Here is a 25,713-nt window from a genome sequence, read left to right on the forward strand (position 1 = left end):
CATTTATAAAAATGATTCAGATGAGAACTTAGAAGGTATAGTTAGTTGGCTTGTGGATGACGCCAAGATTGGTGGGATAGTGAAGGTTATCTGGGAATACAGCAAGGTCTTGATTAACTGGGTCAATGGGCTGAGAAATGGTAGATGGTGTTTATATAAATGCAAGGTTTGCATTTTGGTAGGTCAAAGCAGAGCAGAATTTACATTGTCAGCAGTAGGGCTCTGGGAAGTGTTGTAGAACAGAGAAACCTAGGGTAGAGGTTCTTAGCTTCTCGAAAGTGGAGTCACAGGTATTCAGGGTGGTGAAGGTGACTTTCAGCATGCTTGCTTTCATCGGTCAGAGCACTGAAGTTAGGAATTGTGTTGTCTTCTTGGGTGTAGAAGACATTGGTAAGGCCACATTTGGAGTACTGTGTGCAGTTCTGGTCACCCTACTATAGAAAGAATTCTATTAAACTAGATAGAGTACAGAAAAGATTTACTAGGATGCTGCCTGGACTGGCAAGTTTGAGTTATAAGGAGAGGCTACATGGACTGGGACATTTTTTCCCTGGAGCATAGGAGACTGAAGCATGACCTTGTAGATGTCTATAAAATCATGAGAGGCTTAGATAAGGTAGATAACCAACAGCTTCTCCCATGGGGGAGGAGTCTAAAATCAGATAGGTTTAAGGTGAGAATGGACAGATACAAAAGGGTCCAGAGTGGCAATTTTGGCAATAGCATGTACCTGGAACAGGTTGCCAGAGGAAATGTTGGAGGCGAAACCAATTTTGTCACTTAAGAAACATTTGTATAGGTAAATGGATGGGATAGGTGTGGAGGGACGTAGGCAAATGGGACTAGATTAATTATGAAAACTGGGTGGGATGGAAAGTCGGGCTGAAGAACCTGCTTCCATGCTTTAAACTTCTATAACTCTACTGCTTGATACGACCGACCAATCTTTACAGCGACACCTACATACCTTACATCACACCAGCTCTGAAATTTATATATCACACTGATCATTTGGTTGAGAAGCAGAATACCTTCCCGGTTTGACAGCAATCTCATATGGGTGCAAACATGCAGGTGTTGCAATTGCACAGTAGAAGCATGAAAAAGCTAGCTTTACCTATTGTTCAAATATTTTTCCACAGTAATCTGAAGTATACTGGGCACTCTTCAGTGTCATAAGTGATGGCCTTGGGGCCATTCATGAGCTTTGTGCAGCACAGTGAGAAATCTGACCAGGATTGGTTTGATGTTCTCTACTTCAACCTCAAACTTGCATTGTGAACAAATGGCTCAGATCCTATTTATAAGGTTGCCAATAAGGCCAATCCTATTGCACACGGAAGCCTAATTATCAAGGAATCAACACACTCATCTCATCAGCATAATGTTGGTTTTCCTTTTAAACTGGTATGTTTGCAAATTATCCTGATGAGTGCACGACAAAAAGCTTTGATGAAAATGTGTCTTTTTCCAGCAATTTTCAAGATTCTATTTTATCAATGAAACATATGAATCATTTAACTGAGGAGTTGAAATGATCAAACGTAAGTGAGGTCACAGAACAAAAAAAAAATTGCTGAAGCAGTATGGTTTTCAGATTCGGTTTTTGTAAAAGAACACAGATAAAAAATATTTCAAGTTGCATTCTTAACACTAAAGAACTATATATGTTGGTATACAAACTATGTATACATCAAAACATTGATACAAATATGCATATGATTGGTGATCTGTCACTTTAAACATGTTGCACCTGAATGATATTGTAGGTATATTTAAAATTAGTGACCGAAAATGAATGCACGAGTGGATGCTTGCACATGCACACATGTATGATTAAATTAGAAACTAACAGAAGATAAAGTGTAAACAAAATGTAGGAAGCTTAATGTTTTCAGATAAACAATTAAGAGAATGATTCACAATGATGTGCAATGATCACAATAAAAATTCTTAATTATTTATTTTTTAGGGAAACAGTAATTGAAGACCTCATATCTTAATATGCTAGCTTTCAAAACAATCGCTTCCTTTCTTTAAAAAAGATAAATCTAGGTCAAGAACACAATTTCTAAAATGAATTTTCAATAAATCACTTTTGGAAGAATGAATGGCAACGGGTTCCTATACTGATCAAAACCTTTTAATCCCATATACAGAAACGTTCAAAGCAATACGCTGCCTATGTAAAAGGTTAAGTATCATTTTGTCAGCTAAACCTAAACAAAAAACTGCAAATGAACTCGGTATAATCTCTCCATGGAATTAGTGGTTGTCAGAGTAACTCGTTACAATGCCTGTCATCTCAGTTGACACACACAGATGCTTAGTCTGCCTGCACAATTCAAGCTAATCCTATCCTTAGCCTGAAACCACTTTGTGTCTTTGCTGCTCCAGTTTTGCCTTTTATTTTAAAGCCTAATTATGAAGGTGTTAAGGGACAACCGGATTGGGCCACTTTTCTGCCACTGTGCAGAAGAGAGCATTAATCAAAAATATTCAAATAGAACTAACAGGCAAAGAAGGCTTGTGATAAGAGTTTCTTAAAGTACTCATTAAAACAAGGTGACAGTAGTGAGGAACAGCTGAGGCCTGGCTAAGCAAGTCTGATTCCTCCCTGGAATAGTATCTGCCTGATCTGCAGCTTCACATCAAAGTCTCTGGAGTTCAATTAAAACTGGATTAGGTGCAAACAGCCCATCTTTGGGACTTTTGGTCTCTGGCACTCTCTCATTGACAGTACCCTAGATGACAGCCTCTGCCTTGTCTGAACCAGTTGTCATAGAAACTGCATCACTGCCTTTGCTCTGCATTGGCATGCACAAGATAACCACTAAAAACTGCAGTTTGAAAAAGGAGTAACTTTTTTTAGTTACTAAGTGAGCAATCCTATGCTTGTATCTACTATTATCATTTGGGTTTACTGAAAGTTTGCAACCTTGTTTTACTCAGATGGAACAGTGTGTACTAAGTTGCATTCAGCATGTGACCAAAATACAAGAAATGCACTAAATAAAGTTCAATGGTTTGTATTCTATGTTCTAAATCAGTTTTGTGAGATGTTTAATTCAATGCACGAACTACCCCATCATGAACTCAAAAGAACAGTTTGTGATTTCAGTACTTGTTTCTTTTGTTAGAACATGCTCTCAATATCGGAGACAGATGGCATGAAACTAGGTGAATGGTAAATCTGTGTGTTATTCCTAGTAGAGTAAAAGGAAAACCAGGTCCAACAGTCAAGCTGTTTCCTTACTAAACCATGAATTGCACAAACAAAATGAAAGAAAGGATGGGTAGAAATATGCACAAGTCAAAAATGCCAAATAACAAACTATTTAACTCAAAGTTATGTGTTTTGTGAATAATCATTTATGATCTAAGACTACAATCAAGGAGACGCTAAGCGGGACCAACATTCCCTGAGCATACAAATGGTTTGGTTTATTTAGTTTTTCCTTCCTTAAAAAAATTTCTAGAATAATAGCTATGATTCTTATGTAATGAATGTGCATTTTCAAATTAAATGCAAAGACCTTATAAGAACAGAAATCAAACACTAGCTATATGGCATATAATAAAAACAGCAATTCAAGTAGATCAATGTAGAGAAAATTAATATTAGTAATATTACTGACATTTTCAAAGTTATCTTGCAATTCAGTCTTCATTTAAAGCAAAGTACTAAAACGTCTTTGCCATTATGGATATAAAACAGGATTGTGAAAAAATGAGTAGATTCCTCCCTGGGCACAGCTTAAGGGCTAAATATTCACAGCAAATTTATAATTAGGCTACAAACTCAATTTATCAGAGTAATTATTTTAATTTACCCTCATTGTTCCAGGCAGTTCAATGTCAAAAACTAAAAAAAATTAAAAGCAATGTGACCCATTCCCTCATTACTCAATCTTTTTTTAAAATCTAGTGTTTTCTCTTTCAATTACTGGTGGAGATGATAAACCAGCAACAAATGATATATCAAGTCATTTTATCTTATCGCTTAGAGGCTCAGTGACAATGAAGTTCATATTTCACTGGTTTCATTGAAGATTGTGAAAATTACTTGCCCCTTTGACCTCAAATTTCACTCTAAGACAGAAATTTCTCTTCTGCAAAGTAATGCAATTTTTCAGGTGTCAACCTTTAGCCCAGCTTTAAAAATTAATTTCATTTATATTAACCATGATATTGATATTTTCATGGGTTCCCTTAAGAACACGCTTTGATACATGAAGCACTGACTGGCAAATTGATGTCTCTAGGACAACCAAAACTATTTTATTCAATTCTGCCACATCAGACAGATTTATGACAGTCTGAAATTCTTATTTTGTAATGTAATATTTGTGCTGGACGGATGCACCTCAGAGCCCCTTGCCTGTAAATAATTTAGAATGCCACTAGCTGGGACTTCCCCCTTTGCTCTCTGATTCCATTTGAAATTGCACTTTGAGGAAAATAGCCTTAAGATGTGAATGCCACAAGAGCTACACTTGATTTGCATTTCTATGAGCAAACAAAGCTGATAAGGTTCATCAGACAAGGTGCTGTAGCCTATACAAATGAAGTTTAGATAAGTATGTAGGTCCCTTCAGAGCTACTTCACAAAAATCTCCCCAAATCGAAAATACTGTCATCCCATCTCCCTGTTGGATTTTGATTGATTGCACCTCTTCCTTATGTTCATTAATCTCATCACCTTATCTTTTATACCACTTCATTTTAGCAGAAAGGTAATAATAAAACCCTCATCCATTATCCTTTACTGATCTATTCATGTGGAAATGGTTAATAACATGTTACAAATTGAGCTTCAATCACCTAATTTTCTCTTTTGTCAAAGGCACATTAGCCCAAAACCAAAACCAAAAAATAGTATTTGTTTCTTGAAAGTGGAGATTATTTGTGGTGACATTTGAAGTGAGCATTTCCAAGATTTCTTATTAAAATCTACCAAGTACTATCATATCTGTTGATAGCCAAACACAAGCTTGGATTCACCGGTTTGTCACAATACAACAATCTTGTCATCTCACCAAAACTTCAGCTCCACTAAACAAGTAGTAATACAGAATGAACTGTGTTCTTTTTGTCAGCTTATGGCTTGTGTTAAATGATTAATAAACACAAGACAATAATATCCATTCACTAATACTTCATGCGTCTGAAAACAGGGAATGTCCCTATTACTAATAAAACACAACATGGTAGGCACAGAGAGAATTTTCTGGCTTCATTTTAAAGGCTTATCCAATGTTTCAAATTGCAAATCAATTCGTATCAAGAAAAACAACCTTTGCTTATTCTGCAAAATGAAACTAGATCTGAATGTACAGTAAAATTATTCTATTCACTGTGATGAAAAATAGATATGAATGTATAGGTATAACATCTGGTTCAGAACGGTCAAGAGATTGCAAATGTAATACGAGTGTTGTGAGGATTTAGTAAAGCCTCTGACTGTTAAATATTTGCATTTTGAACTGCTCAGTGCCCTTTTGATGCTTGGTCCTCTACAGAAAAGCATCAATACATACAGTGAAATCTCAAGAGACTTTGCTTGTGCTAGAAATAAAATACACATGGCAAAATGTTTTTTCCAAGTCACCATCCAGAGTGCTGATCAGGTAATTGGTCAGAAGGTTAAACAGTATTGGTGCATGCTGCTTCATTAGATGCAACAGTCTTTCACTCATTATGCCACATTTTGACAATGCAAAGAACTCAAGTGTTACAGATCATTGGTTTAGTGCTGAAATAACTGCATCTTTATCCAGCACTGCTGACTGGCCTCAGTGCACTCCATATGCATTTCTTTACAATCAGACATGTCACTTTCCATCAGAAAATGAGTTCATCAAATTAATGAGCATTCACACAAATCGGGCTTTTAATGACAGCACGTACCACTATGGCATGGGGTCTGCCCCAGTACCGCCAAAATGTGGTTGATGAAACCATGACACAAATTCCAGAATACACTTTGCATTTCTTCTTCATCTAATTAATTCACTATCGCATGTTGTTGTACCCATATTGTTTCTACGCATTGGCTTTGAAACAAAAATACAGCAGAGCTCTCCTATAACATCAGTTGCCACAAAGATAAGCAAAATTAATTTTTATAAAATATCAAACCTAAGAAAATTCCATCTAAGACTCATGTTGCCATGAGTCTTCATTCCTGTTAAAATATTGTGCATTGTAAAAACCAGACATCTCAAAAGGCTTGTCTTTTACAAAATTTCAAATGACGATTTTGTTTGGATTTCCAGCATTTGAAGGAACTATACTGTCCTACGAAACAACAATCATTAAATAAATTGTGTTCTTTTGCCTAGATTAATCTTTCTGCATATGTGAATTTGCTTTTCAGAAAAGTTATAATTTAGTCAACTCTATATCTAATCTTACAATTCAGTAGTTACAGCACTCAGGCTAATATGTCAAAAAATGTGTTTCACCTTTGTAAATAATTTCAAAACTGCGGTTGAATTTTTATTCTTCTACAAACCATGCCAAAAATATTCTTCAAGAACGTTGTTTCTTCTCATAAAGAAAGGTAGACCCATTAATTCAAAAAGATATGTAAAACTGCGAAACCAACTGACAGTGTATAGGTTGTACTGACTATAAATAACTGCTTTCTCAGCGAAGTCAAAAATAAAAGAGAATTAAGTGACATTACATACTGGAGTATAAAATTGATTCATAAAATACAGTACAAGGTAAGTGACAGATTATTTTAGTATGGCAGAACAAACCTGAGATTCCAAATCAAATATCTGTGAAGATCCACAGTTGTGAAGCATCCCTGTGTCTGTTATTTCATATCTATTTGAGAAGTCTTGCAAAATGTATATGGAACATAAAATGGAAAATGAATTATACTTATGAGGGTAGGTGGGCTGATGCATGATAAAAGAAGTTGTGTTTTAAAAAAAGCAAAATTCTGCAAATGCTGGAAATCTGAAATAAAAGTAGAAAACAATTCTTAAAGGAACTGCAGAGAGAAAAATGCAGTGAATGTTTCACGTCTGCAACCTTTTATCAAGACTGTTCTAAAAAGTAACAAACAAAGGCAGGTATTGAAGTAACACAGTTAAGGCTACAACTACGGGTAATTTAGATGTTTTGATGGTAGGCAACATGCCTAACACATGAGGAGGCTATCAGCTCCATGGAGCTTGTTTTCCTGCAGAGATCCAAAGTCCATCAGAATGGAGAATCCATGATGCAAAGAAGGACCACAGAAAGGAAACACAGCCACCTTGCTCCACTGAACCATTTAGAAAGGTTTCCACTTGCGGTCAGGTGAGGCCTTGGATTATTGAGGGTGGCATAGTCCTGCTAACATGGGATGCTTAAATTCTTATTTTAAATATGCCTCTCCAAAGTTACGTTCATGTTGAAGCACTCTCTTGATCTCCTAACTGCTTCAGCAGAGCCCCATTCTTTTACTGAGGCTGCTGAAGTTTCAGGATTCTTGTTCCTTTAATTAGACAGGTGACCGAAGTGGGGGGCATTGATTATCTTAACTGATTCTGACATCAGAATAATGAGTAGACGGGCAGGAAGCTGGAAGAACACAGCAAGCCAGGCAGCATCAGGAGGTAGAGAAGTTGACATTTCAGGTATAACCATTATTCAGAACTGGGGGTGGGTGAGGGGGTTGGGGGCTGCAGGTAAAGGAGGTGGCAGGGACAGAGTGGTGAAGTGGGGGCAAGGGAAGACAGGTAAAGGATACCTGTAGAATCACCAAGAAAGCAACAAAAGGAGTAAAGAGTAAAAAGCAAGACCACAAATACTACATTGATTCGCAAAGTGGTGTGTCGTAGCAGAGGTTGTAGTGACAAAGCCAGGTTCAGGTAACAAGAAACCACAGCCAACAAGGTAAGCCATAATTTTTTACGACACAACACACAATTCTTAATTTTTTGGGGAAGAAAATAAAGAGCTACTTACTATTACCTAGAATGCAGCCAACTAATGTTTAAACCAGCTCAAGATGAACCTGTAGCTGGTTTAAAAATTATGACGAGGGACTAAAGCTAACTACCATTGTTAAAACAGTACTTTTCTTTAATGAGATACATTGTGTAGATAGATTCTAAAGTATATAAGGATCGAGAAGAAGACATGTAAAGCTCACTTTACACCAGAGTAAGAGTGGGGAGGAGGGTGCGGAATAGCGGCAGAGGTGGGACAGCAGGGTTGAGATTTGAGATTTATACGAAGATGTAAAGCAGAAAAGTGATTAGAGCTGTGAGAGCAAGGACTCAGGGTTGCAGAACAGGCAGTTTTGTTTGCACCTAACTATTTTCAGGCTCTGTTTGAGGCAACGAAAACTCCTCAGAATTGATTTCAAGCCAGGCATGATAGAGGTGTTACATGAATACTCTGGGTCTGTCTTTTTTAAAGAGGAGGATGCCTATAATCTTTTAGCCTTCCTTGAACTCAGGGGAGGTGCCAGAGGACTGAGGAATAGAAACCATTGCAGCCTTGTTCAATAAATATTGTAAGGATTAGTCTATTGATTATAGACCAATCAGGTTAATGTCAGAGATGGGAGACTTTTAGAAACAATTATTTGGGATAGAATTTATAGTGACATGAATAAGGGTAGTTTGATTTCAAAGAGTCAGCATGGATTTTTAAAGAGGAGATTGTGTTAAATTAGTTTGGAGTTTTTTGAAGAGGTAACAGAAAGGCTTGTGAAAGGTAGTGCTGTTGATGTAGTATACACAAACTTCTAGAGTTGTTTGATACAGTACCCACAACAGACTTGTGAGGAAAAAGTTATAGTTCATAGTATAAAAGGTACAAGACCAAAGTAGATGCAAAATTGGCTGAGCGATAAGAAGCACAGGGTAATGGTTAATGAATACTTTTAGGGTGGAGGAAAGTTTGTAGTGGAGATCCTGAAAGCTCAGTATTCAGACTATTACTTTTCCTGACATATATTAATGATTTGGATCCTGTGTGCAGGGGACAATTCCAAAGTTTGCAGATGGCTCAAAATGTGAAAGAATTGTAAACTTTGAGGATGACAGTGTGGAATTCCAAAAGAACATTGACAAGTTGGTGGAATGGGTGTATACATGGCTGATGAGGCTCAATGTCGAGAAGTGTGATGTAAAGTATTTTGTCGGACGAATATTGAAAAACAATATAAAATAGGGTATACAATTCTAAAAGGGGTGCAAGTACAGAGGGACCTTGGTGTTTAAGTGTACAGATCATTGAAGGTGGCCTGACAAGTTTTGGTTTTCTTCATTATACGTGGCTTGTGCTAGCAAGGTCAACATGTATTGCCTTGAGTGCAATTAAGAATAAACCATGTGGCTGTAGGTCCAGAGTCACACGTAAGCCATGATTTCATGGTTATCATTTGACCTTGATTCTTATTGAATTCAAATTCCACCATCTGCTATAGCGAGATTTGAAACCATCTCTGAAGAACATTATCTGAGTTTATAAATTAATGGTCTTGCGATAATCCCTCCTGGCCATCACCTCCTCTTAAGTGAATTGAGCAGCTAATAAGTGCAGGTGTACTTAGCTTCGCACAATGGCACACAGTTCAAATTCAAAGTGATGTTGAACTGAATTACGTATTAAATACAGTTGTGGGCACCATACTATTGGAAAAAATGTTAACACATTGGAGTACAGTGCAGAAGCAATTTATAAGAATGGTTCCAGGAACGAGAAACTTTAATTATGAGGATAGACTGAAAAAGTTAGGACTGTTTTCCTTGGAGAAAGAAGGTGGAGAAGAAATTTGAATGAGGCTTTGAAAATCATGAGCTGGATGTAGAGCGTAGATAGGGTGAAGAAGTTCCTACTCATAAATGGAACAGGAACAAGAGGACTTACATTTAAAATGTGCAAAAGAAGCAAGAGTGATGTGAGGAAAAACCTTTCATTTAGCAAGTAGTTAGGCAATGGAATGCACTGCCTGAAAATGTGGGGGAGGTAGGTTCATTTGAGGTATCCGAAAGGGGATTGGATGATTATTTGCATAGAAATAGTATGCAAAGGTACAGTGAAAAAAGCAGGAGATTAGCATCAGGCACTGGTGCTCCTTTGAAGAGCCAGTGCTGACATGGTGGGTCAAGTGGCTGCTGCAGCAATTTTGTGATTAGACCATACCGTCAGACTATTGCAAGAGAAACATTATGCATGTGCATGTCAAGGGCTTTGGAGCCAATTGCAGGACTACCCATATTTGAGTCCACACTTCACTGATACAATCGGTGCTACATAGGAGGGGGAACCCATGAACCCACCTGTCTGGCCTGTTAATCCACTGGGAGTTGCAACTCAAAATTTGAAAACCCTTCAGAGAGAGAAACAGAGTTAATGTTTCAGATTGATTGTATTTCACCAATCTGAAATGTTAACTCTATTTCTGTATCAACAGATACTGACTGACCAGTATTTGTTCTGTGTTTATGCATAACCATTGAGTCTTCTCTGATGCAAGAATCACATTAAAGGCAGATTAGACATGACCTTCAGATATTTATGACAGCCACCCAGAATTTTTAATACAGCATGACAAAGTAAGTTATGCAAAACACATCAAATGAAAACATGGTACATAGTAAAACTGAAAGTTACAATAGTGTGACAAAAGTACAGCAGCAAGTCAAATGGTACAAACAATGGTTTTTGCTGACCTAAGTCTAATGCTAGATAGATAATAACCAGTTCACAAAAACAGCCTGTGAACATTCAATTTGCCGTCATGCCACCATTGCTGGGGGTTTTAATTATTTAACACTGCACCTCCCATCATAATATCAGTCATAAGTGTAATGAAACTTAAATAGGCAGTCAATTATACAGCCTGCTTGCAACAGTGAAGGGAGAAAATTGCAGATACTTTTTTTGGAAAATTTTGATTAATAATTCTCAAAGTCCATTGGAACATCTTGCTACATTACATTAAAGTTGTTCCAGAAATGAAAACTTGTTGTACATGTGTAATTGCATACATAAAGTAATAGGACAGGGCGCAAGAGATGAGAAGAATGATGAGAAGAGATCTAATTCAGGTATATAAGATGCTAAAAGGCATTGTTGACAGAGACATAAAGATGTTTCAGAGTTGCGATACAATAAATTTAAGGAGGAGACAGACAGATTTTCAGTTTGCAGTGGGTTTAATGGTTGTGTGGAATGGCAGTAAAGTGGAATTGAGTCCAACATGATCAATGATCATATTAAATGGCAGATCAGGCTCAAGCGACTGAATTGCCTACTCCAATTCCTAATTATTATGTTTGCACTGATTAAAGAGAGGCAGCACATACTCACCACAAGTACTTAATGTCTGATCAATCTAATTTTTTGTTGCACACGTGACAAATATGATAGATAAAGGTGCCTATGGAGGTTGGCCACATGATAATGAGATCGTTATCAAAAATGCAAGTGCTGAAACTGGAGGCTACTTTATAAAAATAGCACAAACGATGAAATGGGATCAGGAGAAAGCCACTCAGTCTTTTGTGCCTGCAATAAGACCATGGCTGGTCTGATTGTGACCTTAATGTCACTTTTCAATCTATCCAATGTCCTTTGACTTTCTTGTAAATCAGGAATACATCTAATTCGGCCTTAAAATACTTAATGGCCCTGTCTCCAACACTGTGGGCAAGGGAATTCCACAGACTAAAGTCAATCAGAGAAAAACAAACGACTTGTGAGACAGAATTCCTTATTTTTGAACTGTGCTGCCTATTTCTAATTAATCCCTCGAGGGGGAATACTCTCTAAGAATCCATCCTATCAAGAGCTGTCAGGATCTCATGTCTTACTCAGGTCTTTTACACTTCTAAACTCTGATGCATCCATCCCAAACTTTCCCTGTAAGACAATTCCTTCATCCCAGATATCATTCAGTAAACTTTCTTTGAACAGACTCTAATCCACTTATTATTTCTTGTACAAGGAGAGGAAAATCGTAGAATATTCCAGATATGATCTTACCAACACCCTCAATAAGTGTATAAGAACATCTCTAATTCTTTTATTCCATTCTCCTTGCAATTACAATATTTCATTGCCTTCCTAATCACCTGCTGAACCTGCAAACTAACATTTTCGTGGTTCATTAACCAGGATACTTAGGTCTCAGTATCTCTGAACTGTGGAGATCTGCAAAGCTTTATCTCTGTACAATATACTACATTTCTATTCTTCCTGCATAATGTACACATATATAAATACTGTACACCATGTGCCAAATTTTTGTCCACTTACTTAACCAACCTGTATTGGTTTGCAGAATCTTAGCTGTAGTAATTGCCTAGGCATTAGATGACAGTGTAGGATTAAAGGAAGGATTCCCTAACTGATAAGTCCTAAGGTTCAGTATTGGAACTTCAGATTTTCAACTTCTATTTCAATGACTTGCTGAAGGAATAGAAGTTGTATATCTAAGTTTCTAGATGTTATTCCTGTCTACACAAATTAATACTAACAAAAAAACTTGGATAGATCAAAAGAGATTTAGATGTCAACATCAGTAAAAGCTTGTGCACAGGCACAAATAATAATCAAAAAGGCAAAGAGACGTGGCTTTTATTCCCCTCCTGCAACTTGCATTTATCTATCCATCTATTTCTGTTTCTTCTTCATACCTGTTTGTGTTTTCCAGCGACTCATTTGCTTCTGTTTTTCTTCCTGGTTCCTGCTTCCTTAACCAAGTCTCTTTGTTTATGTTGAGAATGGCTTCCAAGAATCAGTGTTCACACATTTTGAACATTTTTGAATGTCAGAAAATAGCAATCAGCTGACAGACAAGGATCATTAAATATGGAAATATGAGACAATAGATATTCAAAGGTCTGACAGTGTATGTTGCACTATTGGTGAAAGAGAAAAATGATAAGATTTAGCATTTACCTTGGTGGATAAGGTAATTTGTGACTTTTTTTTTAATAATCAATACAATTTACTTTGAGGGTGCAGAGAGAAAGTGTCGCAAAGGCCATATCTGTTTTCTGTTGTTCCTAAATGTTAGTCACTGCCACATTTTCCACTCATATGTGCAGTGTGGCAGTTATCACAAAATTTTTGATTTTTTTTAAAAAGTGCCTCGGTAAATTTGGAGTTATTTAGAAGAGAAACCAAGCCATTAATGCTCATTGAAATTGAGCCTAGAATAGTATATTCTTATAAAAAAAGATAAAACGTCCTTGAGAGACCAAAGCAACAATAAGGTAGCAACTTGCTAAAAGAAATTGAGAATTGTTTACAAACTATCTTGATTTTTTTTCCCTATGTTCCAAGAAAAGTTTCATAGGAGACAACAGATTAGTCAAAACTGTTGAGTGACTGCAACTAAGGAAACAGCTTGTCACTGCATAATTTTTTTTTTAAAAAGCAGATTTGCCACAGACACTGGTCAAATTTTATGGTAAGATTTTGTGTGACTTCAATATGTACATTTTTAACTTGATGTTCAAACAGCTTTAACCTTCTGAGCTGTGGGTAACATTGGTCAATTAAAAATAAATCAGAATAAAAGAGGGATAAAGGTAAGGTAAGTGAAGAGAAGATGACCGTGAAATTTGTAAAGACATACGCAAATTGAGTTATCTTTACTGGCCTTAACCTTGTGATCTGCGCATAATTACCACTTTGTAAGATGATAAAATTCACTAATATTAAGTATTCCTATTTATAAAATATTTGTTGCAGAAACCAATTTATAAATCCTCCCATCATTAAGAAATTATCAATCATTGTGTTATTTTTCTCCATTTCTTCCACACTTACCAGAGCTCAAGACGTACATTTCCCTTGAGTTCCACAATTGCTAATAAGTAAACGTGTTCTAATCCTAGCAGTATTAAGGCTTTAATTGGATTGAAGACAGGGAGGGGTATAAATAGACTCTATTCAGTCAATGAGACTGTAGGCTTAGAGACAAGAATGAGAGAGGTATTCTTGAAAGAAAACCACAGGGATTCAAAGATTAAAAGACTCAGCTGAACCTACCAGATCTCCAACTTGTAACAAATTGTTTCCTTAAACAGGTAACTTCTCCTACAAAAATGACCTTTGCAGTGAACATTAGCCTGAGCTACAGAATTATAAGCAAGCATAAAGGAAAAGTGGCTTGTTAAGAAAATAGCTCAAAGAAGGCACTAAACAAAAGCTGTAGCACTTATTATGCTCCAATTACGATCATTCAGCTAAAAGATGACAAGTAAGTTCTTTCTCTCAACCAATTAAAAATCTTAACTAATAATAAAAAGAAGTCAAAATAGCTCTCAAATTGAAAAAAGTAAAAGACAAATAAGTAACAATTGGCACATAGAATACCTGTATCATAATGCAAAGCTTGAATTGTAGTCATAATTCAAGAAACAGATCTTGAAACCTTGTACCATGTGTGGTCACATATTGTAACGAATTTATCAAGAGACTGAACTTGGAAACTCTTCTCAAGATTTTTAACAAGCACTATGAACAAGTTTCTTTTTGGTCCCTGCAAGTAATGGCCAGATGCATGTGTGTTTTTGGTAGTTGTAAGGCTCAATCAAAAGACATGATAACAATACAAACGTTACTACATTAGCATGCAGTTGTTCCCCATTATCCAAGCTCATCTACTTTCTGTTATTTGGAGATCAGTGAATACCAAAAAAAAGCGTTCAGTCTCAAACCATGGTCAAATTAATGTAACGGTAATAGAAATATGCATCTCTGCAATCCGAAGGGGACCAGTCTGTACTGCTACAGAGACTGAGACAGCAAAGTCTACATGTAGCAGAATCTACATTAAATCATTCCACAAGGATCACAAAAATGTCATTTAAATGGCAAAATTAAGTCATATATTGAATTGCTAAATGTTGACGAACAAAATGCTAAGCCTGAGTAATGCACGCTGAAAATCATTTTTGGTCTACTTTCAATTTGCTAAAATTATTCAAGATCCCTTATTTAAATAAAACATGAACACATGCAGAATAAATACAAAATTTACTTAGGCTGCCAGCAAATCTTTTCATCAACAGTAGCATCCAACATCCAAAGTTAAAGATTACAAGGAGAACTTTGCTTCAATTACCCCATTATTTCATTGAAATGTACACTCTTGGCAATTTACAATTTTTAGTAGTCTCTTTACAATAAATATAAATTTCAAAGCCATGAAATATAGGACGTTTTGATTTAGTTGAGAGTAAAGGCACAATTTATACTGATGCAGAAAAGTATGCTGAAACTCAATTGTATTCCACCATTAAATGCAATCTTCTGAGCTCATTTGTAGGTTGTTTCCTGTTGAGTGATCCTGAATCTCATTTACACATTTCTGAATGATCAGTTTTAAAGCTTCAAACGCTCAATAATCGATGTCCTATCCATGAGGGTGTAAGAATTCAAAAGGATTAATGTTGAGGAGTGCATGAAATACCAACACATGGACTTGAGCAGACAACAGCTTTGAAACTTGAAGGAGTAAGAACTGACACTGAGGTCTCCTTCATAGTCTCAGGAACAATGTCTATCATATCAACATACCTAACTGCATTAATTCATTAAACAAACCTATATGGATCTTATAACATATGAGCTGAAGTGACAGCAACACATTGTGAGGGGTCTTAAAGGAGGAAAAGAGGAAAAATGTTTTCAAAATATAAAATGCACCTATATTGTTTTTTCCTATTTCATTATTGGGAACAACTGAATCTGCAATGTCCCAGCTTTTAATGTTAATGGCGAGAATTAACAAATTCAAATCACACAAGCATTAAAACTCAAGTCTTTGCAAAATCATATGAAGTTTCTAGGCACTGCAATTTCACTTTTCAGTTATTAAAATAATATTAAGAGTGATCATACCCATTAGCAAGATAGAGTCATAGAGATATACAACCTGTCCATGCCAAACATAGAGTCATACAGATGTACAGCATGGAAACAGACCCTTCGGTCCAACCTGACCAGATATGAAAATGTGTTGCTGGAAAAGCGCAACAGGTCAAGCAGCATCCAAGGAGCAGGAAAGTCGACGTTTCGGGCATGAGCCCTTCTTCAGGAAAGCCCTGATTCATGCGTGAAAAACGTTGCCCCTTCGGTCTCTTTTATATCTTTCCTCTCTCACCCTAAACCTATGCCCTCTAGTTCTGGACTCCCTGACCACAGGGAAAAGACTTTGTCTATTTATCCTATCCATGCTCCTCATAATTTTGTAAACCTCTATAAGGTCACCCCTCAGCCTCCAACACGCCAGGGAAAACAGCCCCAGCCTGTTCAGCCTCTTCCTATTGCTCAAATCCTCCAACCCTGGCAACATCCTTGTAAATCTTTTCTGAACCCTTTCAAGTTTCACAACATCTTTCCGATAGGAAGGAGACCAGAATTGCAAGCAATATTCCAACAGTGGCCTAACCAATTTCCTGTACAGCCGCAACATGACCTCCCAACTCCTGTACTCAATACTCTGGCCAATACTCTGACACATTCTCCCCGTGTCTGCGTGGGTTTCCTCTGGGTGCTCCGGTTTCCTTCCACAGTCCATAGATGTGCAGGTCAGGTGAATTGGCCATGCTAAATTGCCCATAGTGTTAGGTAAAGAGATAAATGTAGGGGAATGGGTGGGTTGCGCTTTGGCGGGTCGGTGTGGACTTGTTGGACCGAAGGGCCTGTTTCCACACTGTAAGTAATCTAATCTAAAAAATAAAGAAAAGCATTCCAAACGCCGCCTTCATTGTCCTATCTACCTGCGACTCCATTTTCAAGGAGCTATGAACCTGCACTCCAAGGTCTCTTTGTTCAGCAACACTCCCTAGGACCTTACCATTAAGTGTATTAAGTCCTGCTAAGATTTGCTTTCCCAAAATGCAACACCTCGCATTTATCTGAATTAAACTCCATCTGCCAGTCTCAGCCCATTAGCCCATCTGGTCAAGATCCTGTTGTAATCTGAGGTAACCCTCTTCGCTGTCTACTACACCTCCAATTTTGGTGTCATCTGCAAACTTACTAACCATACCTCTTATGCTTGCATCCAAATCATTTATGTAAATACAAAACGTAGAGGGCCCAGCACCAATCTTTGTGGCACTCCACTGGTCACAGGCCTCCAGTCTGAAAAACAACCCTCCACCACCACCCTCTGTCTTCTACCTTTGAGCCAGTTCTGTATCCAAATGGCAAGTTCTCCCCATATTCCATGAGATCTAACCTTGTTAATCAGTCTCCTATGGGGAACCTTGTCAAATGCCTTACTGAGGTCCATATAGATCACATCTACTTTAGGGTGTAGGCTTGCTCACTGAGCTGTAGGTTTGATATCCAGATGTGTGCTTACCTGGCTAGGTAACATCATCAGTGGTGACCTCTAAGTGAAGCGAAGCTGTTGTCTCCTGCTTTCTATTTACATCTTTCTCTTGGATGGGGTTCCTGGGGTTTGTGGTGATGTCATTTCCTGTTCGTTTTCTGAGGGATTGATAGATGGCATCTAGATCTATGCGTTTGTTTATGGCGTTGTGGTTGGAGTGCCAGGCCTCTAGGAATTCTCTGGCATGCCTTTGCTTAGCTTGTCCCAGGATAGATATGTTGTCCCAGTCAAAATGGTGGCTTTTTTCATCTGTGTGTAGGGCTACGAGGGAGAGAGGGTCGAATCTTTTTGTGGCTAGCTGGTGTTCGTGTATCCTGGTGGCTAACTTTCTTCCTGTTTGTCCTATGTAGTGTTTGTGGCAGTCCTTGCATGGAATTTTGTAGATAACGCACTACCCGGAACACCAACTTACAGACTATATGCAAAGAACTATACGCAAGACTGAACTACCTAGTAGAAGAGTCACAGCACTCCATCCACTCCACCCAGGAATTCCTAAAAATCATCAAAAACACCAAAATAGAGGAAGACGAAGCAATGATCCCATTCGACGTAACAGCACTGGTCACCTCCATCAACATCGACCTGGCAAAGGAAACACTTACCATACTTTTAGAAGAGACCATCACACACACACCAACCACCATCAATCACATTACCAACGAAAACATCATGAAGCTAGTGGATCTGTGCCTCACCATCCACTTCACTTTCAACAACATAGTCTACAAACAAACCAACTGCACACCCATGGGATCTCCACTATCAGGATTCATAGCAGAAGCAGTAATGCAATGAACAAACAGCTCTACCAACCATCAAACCAAAAATCTGGGTCCGCTACATAGATGACACCTTTGTCATCACAAAACGAAACAAGATAGAAGAGACATTTAGCATCATCAACAACACCCTCACAGGCATAAGGTTCACCGAGGAGGAAGAAACCGACAACAAACTCGCATTCCTGGACCTCACAGTCGAAAGAAAGGACAACGGAGAACTACAAACCTGCGTATACAGAAAACCGACAAACACTGACCAAATACTTAACTACACCAGCAATCATCCCAACACACACAAATGAAGCTGTATCAGAACACAATTCCAACAAGCCACCTCACACTGCAGCACAGACAAACTACGCAAAACAGAGGAGAACCACCTATACAACATATTCAAGAAGAGATACTCAAAAAATACAGTGCGCAGATTCCTCAAGAACAAACCACGACAAGCAGACCAAACACAGCCAGAAACCCTAACCACCTTACCATACATCAAAGAAGTTTCAGAAATCACAGCCAGACTACTAACACCCCTCGGAATCCTAGTAGCACACAAACCCACCAACACTCTCAAACAAAAACTAACAAACTTTAAAAAACCCAGTGCATCCCATGGATAAAACCAACATCATCTACAAAATTCCATGCAAGGACTGCCACAAACACTACATAGGACAAACAGGAAGAAAGTTAGCCACCAGGATACACGAACACCAGCTAGCCACGAAAAGGCACAACCCCCTCTCCCTCGTAACTCTACACACTGATGAAAAAAGCCACCATTTCGACTGGGACAACATATCTATCATGGGACAGGTTAAGCAAAGGCATGCCAGAGAATTCCTAGAGGCCTGGCACTCCAACCACAACGCCATAAACAAACGCATAGATCTAGATGCCATCTATCAACCCCTCAGAAAACGAACAGGAAATGACATCACCACAAACCCCAGGAACCCCATCCAGAGAAAGATATAAATAGAAAGCAGGAGACAACAGCTTCGCTTCACTTGGAGGTCACCACTGATGATGTTACCTAGCCAGGTAATGAAACGTCTGGATATCAAACCTACAGCTCAGTGAGCAAACCTACACCCTAAATCCCAACCTGAGCTACAAACCTTCACAAACCTTGCATCTCATCTACTGCTCTGCCCTCAAGATGAAAACTGTAAGAGAATTAAGGAATTTTGTTGACCGATTACAATGCATAAAAGAGTGCGACTGCACTTGATTTTATTTCTGCAAGATTACATGGTCTAAAATTCTCCAATTCGCAACTTAATCATTGGAATTTAAATTTATTTTCCAAATTCGCAAATTATTTATTTGAGATAAAACAAAACTACTTAGAGACATTATGGACTGCAGGAAGTAAAATGCATGTTCCACATTGTTGAAGAGTGATCTATTGCAGTGTAATTTGTTTCTTGTCCCACACTTTCTTTCAGATTATGAATTTTCTGTAATTATAATTATTACTGAGTATCAGAATGCTGGTTACACAATAACACAAGCATCACAGTGTTAACAACCGTTTTCAAATAGGTTAGAGTGATGCCCCCAACCTGCAGTTTTCAAGATGCTTGTTGCTCATGAATTGAGGTAGCATTCATCATGCTTGAGTCAAACTTTATTGGAACAGTCACAGGCCAAGGTCAGAGTGGGATGTATGTTGCTCATTTTAAGCAATTTCACCATTTAAGTATTTTTAAAAAACAGAGGTGCTTTGGGATGAGAATAGGTTGAGGAAGACCAAAAAGACTATAATTCCTAATGACTTTTTTAACCTTTTCATATGTACAACTAGGAATCTTCATTATTTGTAACTGATGCCATTTTCCGTTAGATGTACAGCAAGGGTTTCTTTGAAGAGTTCAATTGCCCTCAACACCATTTCCCCTGGCATCTTCCCATGCAGCACTTGCCTTTTCACTTCCTTCAAAAGAATTAGCAATTTAGTTGAATTTCTTCCACACTGTATTCATTGCTCATGTACAATTTCCTCTTTCTCTATATTGGACAGAGCAAATGCAGATGAAGTGATCACTTTTCTCAACACAATCTCCCAAGTGTGATTCTGAGTTTCTGGTCATTTATCACTTAAGTTCTGCATCCCACGCCGACCTCGGCCTGTGATTCTGTTCCAAAGAAGTTCAACTCACGCTTAATGAACAGTACCTCAATTTATTAGACAGTTTTTTCAACATCTGAATCTTAACTTAAACAGTAAGTTTAACATTTCAAGTCATGATGACTGCTCCAATTCTTTTAAGAAAGATACACCAGTTATGACAATTGGATTATAAAGGATACATCACTCAGAAATAGGTTGTGTGGCCCAATCAGTAAATTGCAATGTTTATGCTCCAATTGAGCCTCTTCTCATCTTACCATTGTAACCCTATATTTCCATCTCCCTCATGTTTGTCTAATGTCCCCTAAAATATTATCTTTCATCTGTCCCTGAGATAGCAAATTCCATATTCTCGCAACTGGGTATGGACATTTCTTCTGAATTTCTGATAGGATGTCTTGCTGACCATATTGCAATCATAGCCTCTAGTCATGTTTTTCCCCAAAACTGGAAACATATTCTCTGATGGTCACCAAGTTCACCTTATCTGGATTAATCTTTGGTTTCCTTGTTGAAAATCCTCCAGTTTCTGGACCACTGGAGACTCTGAAGTCCTAACATGCAGAAAGCTGTGGGAATTGCATGGATGTTTACATTACTGATATGCAATTTCTGCTGCCTGGGATCCTGTGTAGCAATCTCGGGGTCTGTGTTGAGGGCAGAGACATGGGCTAGATACATATAACTTATTTTTATAGTTGCTCAGGAAATGTTAGACAGGTTTAAATTTGTGGGAATCTCTGCAACCAACTCTCCCTAATCAATCTTCCCTCCACCAACCATCCCCTAAGTTAACCCAAATATCCTGTACTCAACTGCCACCTCCCCACCAAATCACTGGACTATCCACCTCATCCACGCATGCACGATAACATATTAACAGACCGGATTTTTAAATACTTACCAGAATATGGCTGCTGCTGTCATAAAAACAGGATTTATCCTGTCCTTTCCCAATTTTACTCTGCTTGCTTGAGAGTTAGATGCAGTTAGAAAGGGAAGCACTGCACTGCCCATTTGTCTGACAGACAGAATAAAAATTAGCAGTGGTGTCAGGTCAAGAAAATCTCTATGGGAAGTTGCCACTGACAGGAAGAACTGGGCCTTTGTGCTTTCCATTACCTAACTCTTTTACCTTGTACTATCAACTATTTCATCATTTAATTAGTCCTGCCTCCCACCTGAACAAAGGCCACCCCTTTTGTTCTTCCTCGATTTCCTTATTACCTGGTTCTTCTCACAATTCTCTAATTTGTTCCAGTATATTTCAACACAAACCGCCAGGCCTGCTAAATATTTCCAACATTTTTGTTTTTCAGTTAACAATGTATTCACATGTAATTATGCTCTCAAATAAAGAAAACAAAGCATAAGAATTGATAAAGCATAAACAGTACTTAAATCAGTAACTAATTTATTAAAAATATATTAAGCCTCAAATCCTTGGCAGAGGTACAGGAACAGTATTAGAGGTCAGAAACTGAAGGCTGAATTGCATTGAAAAACTTAAGAAAATCCTACCAAATTGGGAAAAGGAAAGTAATCTACAATATTTGCTTATATATTTAAACTTGACTTATATTTCTGATGTGTGCAACATTTGTGTAAAATAGTAAAACTTTTTTCTAATACATCATACTTTACTGCTTGCTGATTAGGGCACTGTAGATGTTTCATTTGATCTGAACAGAAACGCCATTAAATTCATGGTTATGGGGCATTGAAACTCTTCCATTTGGTTGACCCCGTAACCAAAGACGATGACACCTTGTTCTAGAACTAATCTTTCCTCTCTCCTAAGACAGGGGAAATATTCCTGTGTCCAGTCTGTGCAACCTGTCAGGATTATATACGCTTCAAATCCCTTCTCATTCTTTTAAACTTATAAATATAGGCCCAATCAACCTGACTACTCCTCATGCAACTATCCTGCCTTCATGGGAATCCCTCTATGAAATCTTTTCTGGGTAAGGGTACCAAAACTGCATACAATACTCCAGGTCTCATCAAGGCCATGGTACAGCTGCAGCAAGACCCATCCTTGCTCCTGTACACTCATCCACTTGCAATAAAGGGCAACATACAATTTGCCTTACTAACTGCTTGCTATATCTGCAGGCTCACTTCCAGTGACTTTTATAGGCCCTTTTACATATAAACATTTCTAAATCCAACATAATTTAACTAACACCATGCTAATCTGTGTTTTCAATACAAGTGGATGACTTCACATCACGTTATTCATGTCATTCTGTAGCTGCCACGTATTTGCCAACTCACTCAACTTGTCCAAATTCCCTTAATACTTTTTCCATCCTCCTCACCATACTCAGTCTCACCTGGTTTTTGACTCATGAGCAAATATGAAAATAATACATTTGATTCTGTTATCCAAATTATTGACATATATTATGAATAGTTGGGACAAAACCACTGAGTCCTTCAGTATTGCACTAGTCACCACCTTTGACTGCAAAAAAGTCCAATTTACTCCTACTTTTTTTTTCTACCTGCTAACTAATACTCTATCTATGCTAATATATTACACCCAATCCCAAGTGCCTTAATTTTGCACTCTCTTTAAAATGATTTCATTAAAAGCTTTGAAAATCCAAATACACCACATCCCTTGTCAATTCAAATGAATGCTTCAAACAACCCTAGTAGGTTTTTCAAATGTGATTTCCCTTTCACAAATCATACGTCTAATCACATTCATATTTTCAAAGTGCCTTGTTATCATAACTTTCATACAAAAGTCCATAATGTTCCTTGAGATAGACAAAAGGCTAAACAGTCAAGAATTCCCTATTCTCTCCTTTTTAAACTAGTTTCCCATCAGCCTGCTGGGACTGTTCCAAAATCAACAGATTTTTGAAGAGTGACAAACAATGCATCCACTATTTCTGTGGACAGATCATTTAGTACATTAAAATGTAGATTAACAACTCTTGGGAATTTATCAGCTTTCAATCCTATTAGTCTCTCAAACACTATTTTTTTAACCGATGCTCATTTCCTTCAATACTTTCTTCTCACTAGACCCTGGTTCCCCAAAATTTCTGCAAAGAAATTTGTTTTCTTCCATGAAGACAGAACTAAAGTGGTTTAATCCTCAGCCATTTCATTGCCCTCAAATTATCTAATTTGAGATTATAAGAGGCCTACATTTGTCTTTGCCCACCTCTTATCTGACATAATTATAGAAGCTTTTATATTCTGCTTTTAAACCTCTTGCAAGTTTACTCTCATGCTCTATTTTATCCCTTTGAATGTATCTCTTATTCCTCCTTTGCTGAATTCTAAACTAGCTACTGTCCTCAGACTTGCTATTTTTTCTAACAATTTCATATGACTCCTCCTTGGATCTAATATTATAGAGTCATAGAGATGTACAGCATGGAAACAGACCGTACTGTCCAACCTGTCCACGCTGACCAGATATCCCAACCCAATCTAGTCCCACCTGCCAGCACCCGGCCCATATCCCTCCAAACCCTTCCTATTCATTTACCGATCCAAATGCCTCTTAAATGTTGCAATTGTACCAGCCTCCACCACATCCTCTGCCAGCTCATTCCATACACGTACCACACTCTGCGTGAAAAAGTTGCCTCGTAGGTCTCTTTTATATCTTTCCCCTCTCACTCTAAACCTATGCCCTCTAGTTCTGGACTCCCCGATCCCAGGGAATAGACATTGTCTATTTATCCTATCCATGCTCCTCATAATTTTGTAGATCTCTATAAGGGCACCCCTCAGCCTCCGATGCTCGGGGAAAACAGCCCCAGCCTGTTCAGCCTCTCCCTATAGCTCAAATCCTCCACCCTGGCAACATCCTTGTAAATCTTTTCTGAACCCTTTCAAGTTTCACAACATTTTTCCGATAGGAAGGAGACCAGAATTGCACGCAATATTCCAGCAATGGCCTAACCAATGTCCTGTACAGCCGCAACATGACCTCCCAACTCCTGTACTCAATTCTCTGACCAATAAAGGAAAGCAAACCAAACGCCTTCTTCACTATCCTATCTACCTGTGACTACACTTCTGTTAGCCATGATTGGAACACTTTTCTGGTGTATTTTTCACCAGAAAGAAATGGAAGACTGTTGCAGTGCATGCATTCCTTAGAATTTAGCCATTCCCTAACAAACTCCATAAGACATGGAAGCAGATGTAGGTCATTCAGTCTACTCTGGCATTCTATGAGATAATGGCATCTCTTAATCTTCAACGCTATTTTCCTGCCTTTTCCTTATAATCCTTGATTCTTGGAATCATTAATAATTGGTCTATCTAAGCCTTGAAAATAGTTAACAACCCAGCTTGAGAGCTGTTTATGGTAAAGAACTTCACAGAATCAATCCTCCCTGAGAGAAAAACATCCTCCTTGTGTCGGTCTTAAATTGCAACCCTTTATTCTGAGATTATGCCCTCTGGTCTAATACTATACCAAAATGGGAAACACATTTCTTCCCTGTCACGATCCATAAGAATTTTGTATGTTTCAATAAGCTTGCCTTTCATTCTTCTAAATTCTAATAAATAGATGCCCAACCTACTCAATGTCTCCTCACAAGACAGCCCCTCCATACCTAGCATTACCTGGTAAACCTTCTCTGGACTAGCTTCAATGCCAGTATATCTTTCTTTAGATAAGGACCTAAAACTGCTCACAGTAGCTATGATCTGACCAGTACCCTGTATAGCTTTTGCAAAACCTCCTAACTTTTATTTTCTATTCGCTTTGAAACAAATGCCAACATTGCATTTGCCTTCCCAATTACCCACTAACATTTTTTGAGATTCATGAACAATGAAACCCAAATCCCTCAAACTTCTAGCTTTCTGTAATTATTCTCAAGTTTAAATATTGAGCTCCTCTATTCTTTCTGCCAATGTGCTTAGCCTCACATCTTCCACATTATATTCCATCTGCCAAGTTTTTGTCCAACACTTAATCTGTCTATATCCCTCTGCAGCCCCTTCCAGTCATCCTCACCACTTGCCTTACTGCCTATTTTATGTCACCTGCAAACTTGGTTTTATTCACCTCCCTATCCAAGTCATTAACATATATTGTCTATAGTTGTAACCTCAGGACTGATCCCTGCAACACACTACTTACAGATTTCCTTCCGGAAAATGTCTCTCACTTATCCCAAATCTCTGTCTTCTATTAGTTAGCCAATCCACTATTTATGCTGAAATAACTATTTCCAACCCCAGGGGCCCTTATCTTATTTAGTCTATCAAATGCTGATTCTGTTTAATCATATTACATATTTCTAAATCCTCTGCTATTACTTCCTTTTCATACACTAAAGTTCTCCAAAAAAATGTCACAAAGCTACCTGGCCCAGTTACCTGTGTTATGTCCACTCCCTTTTTTTTTAATAAAGGTGTTA

General features: G+C 37.9%; 1 protein-coding gene across 1 annotated transcript in view; it reads right to left on the bottom strand.

Annotated features, from left to right (window-relative positions):
* lrba (LPS-responsive vesicle trafficking, beach and anchor containing) overlaps nt 1-25,713 on the bottom strand; it is an 866,835-nt gene that overhangs the window by 304,712 nt on the left and 536,410 nt on the right. The gene's annotated exons all lie outside the window — the stretch shown is intronic.

The sequence above is a fragment of the Hemiscyllium ocellatum genome, chromosome 1, assembly GCF_020745735.1.
Source record: "Hemiscyllium ocellatum isolate sHemOce1 chromosome 1, sHemOce1.pat.X.cur, whole genome shotgun sequence".
Lineage (NCBI taxonomy): Eukaryota > Metazoa > Chordata > Chondrichthyes > Orectolobiformes > Hemiscylliidae > Hemiscyllium > Hemiscyllium ocellatum.